This window comes from Triticum urartu, chromosome 6A (assembly GCF_056163025.1).
Source record: "Triticum urartu cultivar PI428250 chromosome 6A, HENAU_Tu73, whole genome shotgun sequence".
Lineage (NCBI taxonomy): Eukaryota > Viridiplantae > Streptophyta > Magnoliopsida > Poales > Poaceae > Triticum > Triticum urartu.
The window spans coordinates 66,490,998-66,501,492 of NC_141878.1; positions in this window are offsets into that span (position 1 = coordinate 66,490,998).

Below are 10,495 nucleotides of genomic sequence, written 5' to 3' on the forward strand. Positions count from 1 at the left end.
GGGAATATAGCTACCAGGTAAGACCCGCCCAGGAGGGGCCGGGTCAACCCCAACGACGGGTTACAAAAGAAGCCCAATAGTATTCAAGGCTACAGTTTATTAAGACTTGTAGAAGGCTTAAGCCTAGAGGCGGCTTAAGGCCCAATATTGTAAGCCGCCCTATGTAAATAAAGACTTGTAAATAAAGGCATACAAAGAAGTCACCGAGTCGGACACGTTTTATGAACCGGCCGAGACTCTGTAGGCCGCCAGGCGTCAACCCGTGTATATAAGGGGACGACCTGGTGGCGGCTTAGGTCAAGAAACAAGAGATCGATAACCAAGCCGGCGGATTAGCCTCTTGGTGGTCGAAACCCCAGCAATTCCAACACAACTAGATGTAGGCTTTTACCTTCATCGTAAGGGGCCGAACTAGTATAAAACCTCTCGTGTCCTTTGTCCCGATTAACCCCTTTAAGCTTCATAGTTGCGATGGCCCTACGACTAAGTCCTTTTGCTAGGACATCTGTCGTGACAATTCCACAACAAAATCCTTGGTCCGAGAATCCTCGGGCGATGGCGGCACTAGTGTTGTGTTTCCGTCTTGGGGCCTCGTTTTGGAGTTGGATGCAGTCGGAGGGAACACTGGTTAGCGGTGGTGGTCGACGGAGGCTTGTGTAGCAACGATTGTGTGGATGTGTTTCAGCTTGGTCATGGCAATGTTGTGGTAGTCGACTCTTCAACATGTTCACTTGTTCGCCGTGGGGGTGTTTGCCCTGATAATGTTAGGGCAACGCAACGGTGAGGTCGATGCAACAAGGTTGAAAAGTGCTTGGGGCGTGTTTGGTTGCCTGCACCGAGGCCAACCAGGCCCGCGGGATGCAGCATCTTTTCGGACCTCAGTTGTTTGGTTCCCCGCATACACTGTTCAGCCCGCATAGCACTGATATGCCTCCGTCGTATCTATAATTTTTGATTGTTCCATGCCAATAATCTACAAATTTCATATATTTTGGCAACTTTTTATATTATTTTTTGGGACTAACATATTAATCCAGTGCCCAGTGCCAGTTCTTGTTTATTGCATGTTTTATGTTTCGCAGAATATCCATATCAAACGGAATCCAAACGGGGTAAAAACGGACGGAGAATATTTTTGGAATATTTGGAGAATCCCAGAAGAAAAATCCACGCGCGACAGTGCCCGAGATGGCCACGAGGTAGGGGGCGCGCCCCTGACCCTCGTGGGCCACCCGTAAGGCGGTTGATGCCCTTCTTCGGCCGCAAGAAAGCTAATTTTTGGTAAAAAAAATCACGGCGAAGGTTTCGGTCCAATCGGAGTTACGGATCTCCATATATATACGAAACGGTGAAAGGGCAGCAGAACAGAACGCAGAAACAGAGAGAGACAGATCCAATCTCGGAGGGGCGAGTCCTCCCATGCCATGGAGGCCAAGGACCAGAGGGGAAACCCTTCTCCCATCTAGGGAGGAGGTCAAGGAAGAAGAAGACGAAGGGGCCCCCTCTCCCCTTCTCTTCTGGTGGCGCCGGAACGCTGCCGTGGCCATCATCATCATCACCGCGATCTACTCCAACACCTCCGCCATCTTCACCAACATCTCCATCACCTTCCCCCTCTATCTATAGCGGTCCACTCTCCCGCAACCCGCTATACCCTCTACTTGAACATGGTGCTTTATGCTTCATATTATTATCCAATGATGTGTTGCCATCCTATAATGTCTGAGTAGATTTTTGTTGTCCTAGCGGTGGTTGATGAATTGCTATGATTGATTTAATTTGCTTGTGGTTATGTTGATGTCCTTTGGTGCCCATCATATGAGTGCGCGCCTGGATCACACCATAGGGTTAGTTGTATGTTGATAGGACTATGTATTGGAGGGCAAGAGTGACAGAAGCTTCAACCTAGCATAGAAATTGATGCATACGGGATTGAAGGGGGACCAATATATCTTAATGCTATGGTTGGGTTTTACCTTAATGAATGTTAGTAGTTGCGGACGCTTGCTAATAGTTCCAATCATAAGTGCATAGAATTCCAAGTCAGGGATGACATGCTAGCAGTGGCCTCTCCCACATTAAACTTGCTATCGATCTAGTAAAGTAGTCAATTGCTTAGGGGCAATTTCGCAACTCCTACCACCCCTTTTACACACTCACTATATTTACTTTATTGTTTCTTTATCTAAACAGCCCTGTCGTGGTTCTAAGACTGACAGTAGAATAGGGGGGTAAGAATGTAGAGGCAAGATCCTAGCTATGCAGGAGTTGTACGCACAGGTTTTACGAGTTCAGGCCCTTCTCGGAGGAAGTAACAGCCTCACGTCTCAGAGCACGGAGGCGGTCAACTGAATATATGCGTGTGAATTACAGAAAGTGCGAACCCCTGTCCTAGAGGAGGGGGTGGCTTATATAGAGTGCGCCAGGACCCCAGCTCCCCTCCGTTACACAGGGTTCAATGCCCATAAAGGAGGAGCGATACTGGTAACGTTTGAAGTAAAGTGTTGTAAATGCTCATAAAGCTATGGTTTAAACCCTGACCATTGTAGAGTGGAAGGTTTCTCATCTTCTGGTGGTCGAGTGTCTTCAAGGTGGTCGAGTGAGCACATCTTCATGGTCGAGTGGATGATGGTTTCTCTTCGACTGCTTCTGATTCTTTGTAGAGATGTCCTTGGGGAGGGTATGTTGGACAGATCCATGACCCTACCCTAGGTACATAGCTTCATCATTAGCCCCCGAATGGATCAGGGTTTGAGTGAGGAAGGAGTTGGGAACACTTCCGACCCATTCTTTGTGCTATGAGTATATCTTGTTCCGGAACAGTGAGTTGAGGGGACGACGTCGACTCCTTTCTCAGTCGCCTTGGTCCATTCTTGGTTTTTGTCGAGTGAATTTTCACGGTAGAATTCCGAATGATAATGTAGAGGATGTTTGTCTCCAGTCTGGCAAGTTGCTCTGCTCTCCACGGATTTCGCGGGATTCGAATTTTGGGAAGCGCGCCAGACGGGCAGAACCGTGGTTATCGGGACGGATTAGGAAAGTCTCCTCGATCCCCATGCCACCTTTTTCGCCACGTACTGCGCGCACGACTGTTGCAGGATTTTTTAGATTGTCTGGGTCCACCAGCCAGTCACTCGGGGGACGACCTTATAAAAGGCACCGGACCAGGCCTCTGCCCCGTGCGCTCCCATTCTCTCTTCTTCCCCCGATCTCTCTGCCACGCTCGCTTCCACTCCCGTCGCCGGACCCTCGCTCGAACTCGACCCGCCGCCATGGGAAAAGAGAGGACGGTGGAGCTGAAACGCGTGAAGAAGGCGACCGCGAAGGCGAAGGGCAAGCGGACCAGCCGGGGCGGATCCTCGTCGAGATCCGGCCTGCCGCCGGGCTGGATCCAGGGCGACTGGATCCGCTCGACAATCACCCAGGACGACCTCGACGACCTGGTGGAGGGGGGACTGATCCCCCACAAGTCGGCACGGCTCCCGGGGAATGAGACCGAGCCGCAGCCAAGGGAGGGTGAGTGTGTTCTCCTCGCCACCCACGTAGATCGCGGATTCTCACTGCCTCCCCATCCTTTCTTCTGGGGGTTTTTGAACTTCTTTGGGGCTCAGCTCCACCATTTCACTCCAAACACCATAGTCTATCTGGCTGCTTTCCTGATGTGTGAAAATTTCTTGGGCTGTCGACCGCACTGGGGTCTTTTCAAACACATCTTCACCTGCCGCTCCCAGTCGGTCAAAAAGGCCAATCCGAGTGACGAGAGGACACAAGTGATCCAGATGTGCGGGGGTCTGGGGATCCAGATGAGGAGCAAGAATACCTTCCCAGCCATGATCCTTCCTGACTCGGTCCGGGGCTGGCAGTCGACTTGGTTCTACTGCAAGGATCAGCCGACCCCGGGTTAGTCGATCGGGCTTCCTCCCTTTTCTTTGGCTCGAGTGGGGAAGCCCACCCCCCTGAAGGTGGTTCCAGAAGAGAAGGCACAGGTCAAGGTGCTGGTCGAGCGGGTCGTCCAACTCATCCGCGACGGGGTGACCGGGATGGACCTGCTGGAGGTCTTCCTCGGTCGACGCATCCAACCGCTTCAGGCACGCGATCATCCGATGTGGATGTACTCTGGGCTCGAGGATTCCACTCGGATCCACCCGGAGGACGTCAGTGAGGACACCTTGGAGAAGTGGCCGATGGGGATCACCAGTAACAAAGACAACCCTCGGGGGTCTAGGAGGGTGATTCCATTCGACCACTCGCATCAGCCGGAGCAGGTATGATTCTGTTTTATCAAGTATCTTTCCGATTCACTGTGTGAGATCTTGTTGATGGTCGACTGAATTTCTTTTGATCATTGTCTTTTCAGGCCCTCATCGACATGTACTCAATGCCCAACGGAGTGCAGGAGCAAGACGTCGAGGAAGAGGCGAGTGGGGGCGAGAGCAGCGAAGGGCACTCGGATGCCAAGGAGGACGAGGAGAGCGACGAATCGACTGATGACAAAGAAGTCGACTCGCCTCCTCGCAGGGAGAGGAGATCCAAACATGCTCACGACCCGGCGAGCACTCCGGACCTGGTGGCCGCGCCGATTTGGACAGTCTTCGGAGCATCCTAGGATGTCTTCCCCAACACCGACTGAGAAGGCTCCAAAGCAGTCCAAAGTCGTGCCGCCTCCAGCGCCAAAAGCACTGAAAGCCACCTCCTCCAAACTGCCAAAGGCTTTGCCCAGGATCAAAGTGACCGTCCCTACTATCTCCAGGTAATCATCTAGCTTGTCCTTTTCGTCGACTCGATTAACCGGATGTAACCAACTGAATGCGGGTCTTTGAAGTGCTGCTATGTCAGGAACCTCTTCTCTCCAGTACCAGGACGAGGAGATGGAAGATGCGGTTACCTCCAACCCAGGTATAAACTCTTGTGATTTTGTTCTTGATTCCTTGGTCGATTGCGTTCTAGCGGTTCACTTGGGGTTGAATGATCTACCTTGCAGCTCCACCCAACGTCATCGATCTTCCAGATGACGATGAAGATGTGTCTCTTAGCCCAGGAAGAGCAAGAAGGTAGCAGCTGGCAGGATGTCTCGGCAAGAACCAACTACAACACCTCCCGTCCGTCAAGCTGAAGACGCAGGCAGGGCCTCTGTGACCTTCGCTGCACCCTTGTCGAGCGAGCACCCCGCACCGTCGACTGCACCTGTGATTCCTTCATTCATCCAACTCCACGCCACAGAGCTCCAAGCCGCCGCACCTGGGTCGTCTGCTCACTTTTTCACCAGCTATCCCGTCCCGGACAACCAATCGAAAGCGGCTGCGGAAGCCATTCGACAGGCAGACATGATGATGGAGAGGGTGAAGACGGTGCATGAGAACAGCCAGGATGCCTACGACGCCAGTGCTGCTCTTCGGGCCAATGTCCATGTGAGTAGACTTTCCGACTGCTTTTGCTCTATGAGGATATGTTACCCGAAAAAAATCTTCTTCTACACAATCTCCTGTTGTTTGCGTCGAATTAGAGCACCCACTGGGTGTTTTGTTGTTTTTGGTAGTTTCGTTCTTCCACTCGGTCTGGGCGAGTGGGATCTGAACCGGTGGGGGCACGCTAAGTGCACCCACTGGGTGTAGTCCCCGAGACCGAGGTCGACTGCTGGCAGTCGATTGGGGTCTGAGTTCTACTTTCCTTTCTTTTTCTTTTCTTACACTCGACTCAGGCGGACCGGTCGAGTAGGATCTGAACCGGTGGGAGCACGCCAAGTGCACCCACTGGGTGTAGTCCCCGAGACCGCAGTCGACTGCTAGCAGTTGACTGTGGTCTGAACAGCTTCTTTTTTACTTGGTCCGGGCGGACTGGTCGAGTTGGATCTTAGTCAGCGGGGGCACGCCAAGTGCAACCGCTGGGTGTGGCCCCTGAGACAGCAGTCGATTGTGTGCAGTCGGCTGGGGTCTAAGCGAACTTCTTTAGGTTTTATTCACTCGGAAGTAAACAACCTTTGATCTTATCGACTGATCCGTCTTTTGCCTTCTGCAGAAGTCTTGTACTCTTATTTCCAAGTTTGCTGAACTTGAGGAGAAGCAGAGGCAACTCAACCTCGACTTGGAATTGGCCCAGCTGAATCTGAAGAAAACTCAAGGCGAAGCCGCTGGTATGGAAGGTGACTGACTGTCGACTGACTTTCAATATATTTCTTTGATCTCTTATTTGATTCGATTGCTTCTTTTGCAGAGAAAATGAAGTTGGCTCTGGAGAATAAGGACTCGGACCTCGCCGCCGCGCAAAAAGCAGCCCAAGATAAAACTGCTCTCGCAGACCAGAAGCTTGCTTCAATCGGAACGCTGGAAGGGGAGGTGAACAAACTGAAATCTTGTCTTAATGAAGCTAACCGCGAAGTGACCAGTCTGAAGAAGGATAAGGTTGTCCTGAATGAAAAGTTGGAGTCTGCGATCCGCAAGAGGAATGACACGGAAGCTTATCTGAGGACTCTTGCCAAGAAGCTCTATCTCACACTGGAAGGTATTTCTTTTAAACCAACTGTGTTGATGCTTGCGATCAGATCTTGCTCGGTCGATTCACTAATTTTTGGCTGCAGAATTCTGCCAAGACTTCGACGAGGAAACTGGAAGGGTCGAGACGGGTCTGGACCCTATCACTTCTCTAGTCTGCGACGAAACTGCAATGAACGTGCTCCGACTGGAGTCCCGTATCGCCAGCGCCACAAGCTACCTCGTGCGCCTGAAGGAGGTAGTCTCCCAAATTGACTCATCGCTTTGGCCGAGGGCGACGCTTCAAAATGACCTGGAATCCCTGATGGCTCGACTGAACAAGATCCCTGACCGAGTGCAAGAATGGAAGAAATCCTCCGCCCGGTGTGGTGCTGACGTGGCGTTGTCCTTGGTGCGAGTCCATTACAAGGAGGCTCGTGAAGACAAGCTGGCTGCGATCAAAGTCGCTAACACCAAAAAGCATGACTTCCAGTCCTTCATGGAGACTTTCATTGCTGCCGCCACTCGGATCGCTGATGGAATCGACCTGGACTCATTCGTGGAGCCTACCAGCCCTCCTCCGGCCGAGTGAACAAACTTATGAAACTTGAATCTGGTTTAAATTTGCCTCAGAATGCCGAGTGATTGCTGTAACCGTTGAACTCCTTCGGGCTTGATGCCCGAATACTTTTGATTTGCTGCTTGGAACTTTTAGGATTTATCTGAATTTGGTTTATCTCCGAATGTGCTTGTGTTTGCCTTCGAATGGACTTTGCTCACTGCTCGGAATAGTCTTTGTGCTGGAGATGCAGCTCTGAAGTGGTGGCTCCAGTCGACCTGCGCTTCGTCGTCCTTGCAGATAGGGATGGAGCGCACGTTGTACTTGTGCCGTAGCTCCGAAGGAAAAGGTTGCAGTCGACCTGCACCTCGTCGTCCTTGCAGATAGGGATGGAGCGTATGTTGTACTTATACCGTAGCTCCGAAGGAGAAGGTTGCAGTCGACCTGCACCTCGTCGTCCTTGCGGATAGTGATGGAGCGTACGTGGTACTTGTGCCGTAGCTCCGAAGGAGAAGGTTGCAGTCGACCTGCACCTCGTCGTCCTTGCAGATAGGGGTATGTTTCGAACTTAGGCGAGTACTGGACTGCAGCTAAGCCCCCTCCCCCCCCCCCCGAGTGGGAGGATTGCTCTCCACTCGGTAGGATTTTTTCAAACTTAGGTGAGTACTGGACTGTAGCTAAGCCTCCTAGTGAGAGAACTTAGGTGAGTACTGGACTACAGCTAAGCCCCCAAGTGGGGGGATTGCTCTCCACTCGGTAGGATTTTTTCAAACTTAGGCAAGTACTGGACTGCAGCTAAGCCTCCTAGTGAGAGAACTTAGGCGAGTACTGGACTATAATTAAGCCCCCGAGTGGGAGGATTGCTCTCCACTCGGTAGGATTTTTTCAAACTTAGGCGAGTATTGGACTGCAGCTAAGCCTCTTAGCGAGAGAACTTAGGCGAGTACTGGACTACAGCTAAGCCCCCCGAGTGGGAGGATTGCTCTCCACTCGGTAGGATTTTTTCAGACTTAAGCGAGTATTGGACTGCAGCTAAGCCTCTTAGCGAGAGAAAACTTAGGCGAGTACTGGACTGCAGCTAAGCCCCCGAGTGGGAGGATTGCTCTCCACTCGGTAGGATTTTTTTCAAACTTAGGCGAGTACTGGACTGCAACTAAGCCTCCTAGTGAGAGAACTTAGGCGAGTACTGGACTGCAGCTAAGCCCCCGAGTGGGAGGATTGCTCTCCACTCGGTAGGATTTTTTCAAACTTAGGCGAGTATTGGACTGCAGCTAAGCCTCCTAGTGAGAGAACTTAGGTGAGTACTAGACTGCAGCTAAGCCCCCGAATGGGAGGATTGCTCTCCACTCGGTAGGATTTTTTCAAACTTAGGCGAGTACTGGACTGTGGCTAAGCCTCCTAGTGAGAGAACTTAGGCGAGTACTGGACTGTAGCTAAGCCCCCGAGTGGGAGGATTGCTCTCCACTCAGTAGGATTTTTTCAAACTTAGGCGAGTACTGGACTGCAGCTAAGCCTCCTAGTGAGAGAACTTAGGCGAGTACTGGACTGCAGCTAAGCCCCCGAGTGGGAGGATTGCTCTCCACTCGGTAGGATTTTTTTCAAACTTAGGCGAGTACTGGACTGCAGCTAAGCCTCCTAGTGAGAGAACTTAGGTGAGTACTGGACTGCAGCTAAGCCCCCGAGTGGGAGGATTGCTCTCCACTTGGTAGGATTTTTTCAAACTTAGGCGAGTACTGGACTGCAGCTAAGCCTCCTAGTGAGAGAACTTAGGTGAGTACTGGACTATAGCTAAGCCCCCGAGTGGGAGGATTGCTCTCCACTCGGCAGGATTTTTTTCAAACTTAGGCGAGTACTGGACTACAGCTAAGCCTCCTAGTGAGAGAACTTAGGCGAGTACTGGACTGTAGCTAAGCCACCGAGTGGGAGGATTGCTCTCCACTCAGTAGGATTTTTCAAACTTAGGCGAGTACTGGACTGCAGATAAGCCTCCTAGTGAGAGAACTTAGGCGAGTACTGGACTGCAGTTAAGCCCCCGAGTGGGAGGATTGCTCTCCAGTCGATAGGATTTTCTTTCGAACTTAGGCGAAACGGATTCGCGACTAAGCTCACCCACTGGGGGATTTCAGAAGTAAATGAGAACACAACAATCGAATGATAGGACCGTAAGCTCTTGTCTTTGATAAACAAATTACAAAGGTGTTTCTTATTACATTTTATTCGAATGAGTGCTTAAGTATAAAAGGGGCGGAGCAGCTCCGCGTTCCAAGCCCATGGCTTGTCTTTCTGATGCTCAATACTGTAAAGATGGTATGCTCCATTGTGGAGAACTTTGGTGATGATGAAGGGGCCTTCCCAAGTCGGGGCGAGCTTGTGTGGTTTCTTTTGATCTACTCGAAGAACCAGGTCTCCTTCTTGAAAGGCTCGACCCTTCACATTTCTGGCGTGGAATCGACGCAAGTCTTGCTGATAAATGGTCGACCGGATCAAGGCCATCTCTCTTTCCTCCTCTAAGAGATCGACTGAATCTTGCCGGGCCTGCTCTGCTTCCTCTTCGGAGAAGAGCTCGACTCGTGGTGCGTTGTCGAGCAGGTCACTTGGCAGAACAGCTTCGGCTCCATAAACTGAGAAGAAAGGAGTTCGTCCGGTCGACCGATTAGGAGTTGTCCTTAAACCCCATAGAATTGACGGAAGTTCATCAACCCAAGTGCCTGCTGCATGTTTGAGATCACGCATCAGTCGGGGTTTCAGTCCTTTGAGAATTAGGCCATTGGCTCTTTCTGCTTGTCCGTTCGACTGCGGATGAGCGACCGAAGCATAGTCGACTCGAGTGCCTTGAGAAGCGCAGAAAGCTTTGAACTCATCGGAATCGAAGTTCGACCCATTGTTTGTGATGATGCTGTGTGGGACTCCATATCTGAATGTCAATTCTTTGATAAAACTGACATCGGTGCTAGCATCAAGGTTCTTGATAGGTTTAGCTTCGATCCATTTGGTAAACTTGTCGACTGCAACAAGCACGTGAGTGAAGCCGCTCTTGCCAGTTCTCAGTGGTCCAACCATATCTAGTCCCCAAACAACAAAGGGCCAGATGAGGGGGATGGTCTTCAGGGCTGACGCTGGCTTGTGAGACATGTCAGAGTAAAACTGGCAACCTTCACATCTGTCGACTATATCTTTCGCCATTTCATTTGCTCGTGGCCAATAGAACCCAGCTCGGTATGCTTTAGCCACGATGGTCCGAGAGGACGCATGGTGACCACAGGTCCCCGAGTGGATGTCATTGAGGATCATTCGACCTTCTTCTGGTGTTATGCATTTCTGACCGACTCCAGTCACGCTTTCCCTGAACAGTTGTCCTCTTATCACAGTAAAGGCCTTGGATCGACGGACGATCTGTCGAGCCTCTTCCTCATCCTCTGGGAGTTCTTTCCTGAGGATGTACGCAATGTAGGGCACCGTCCAGTCGGGA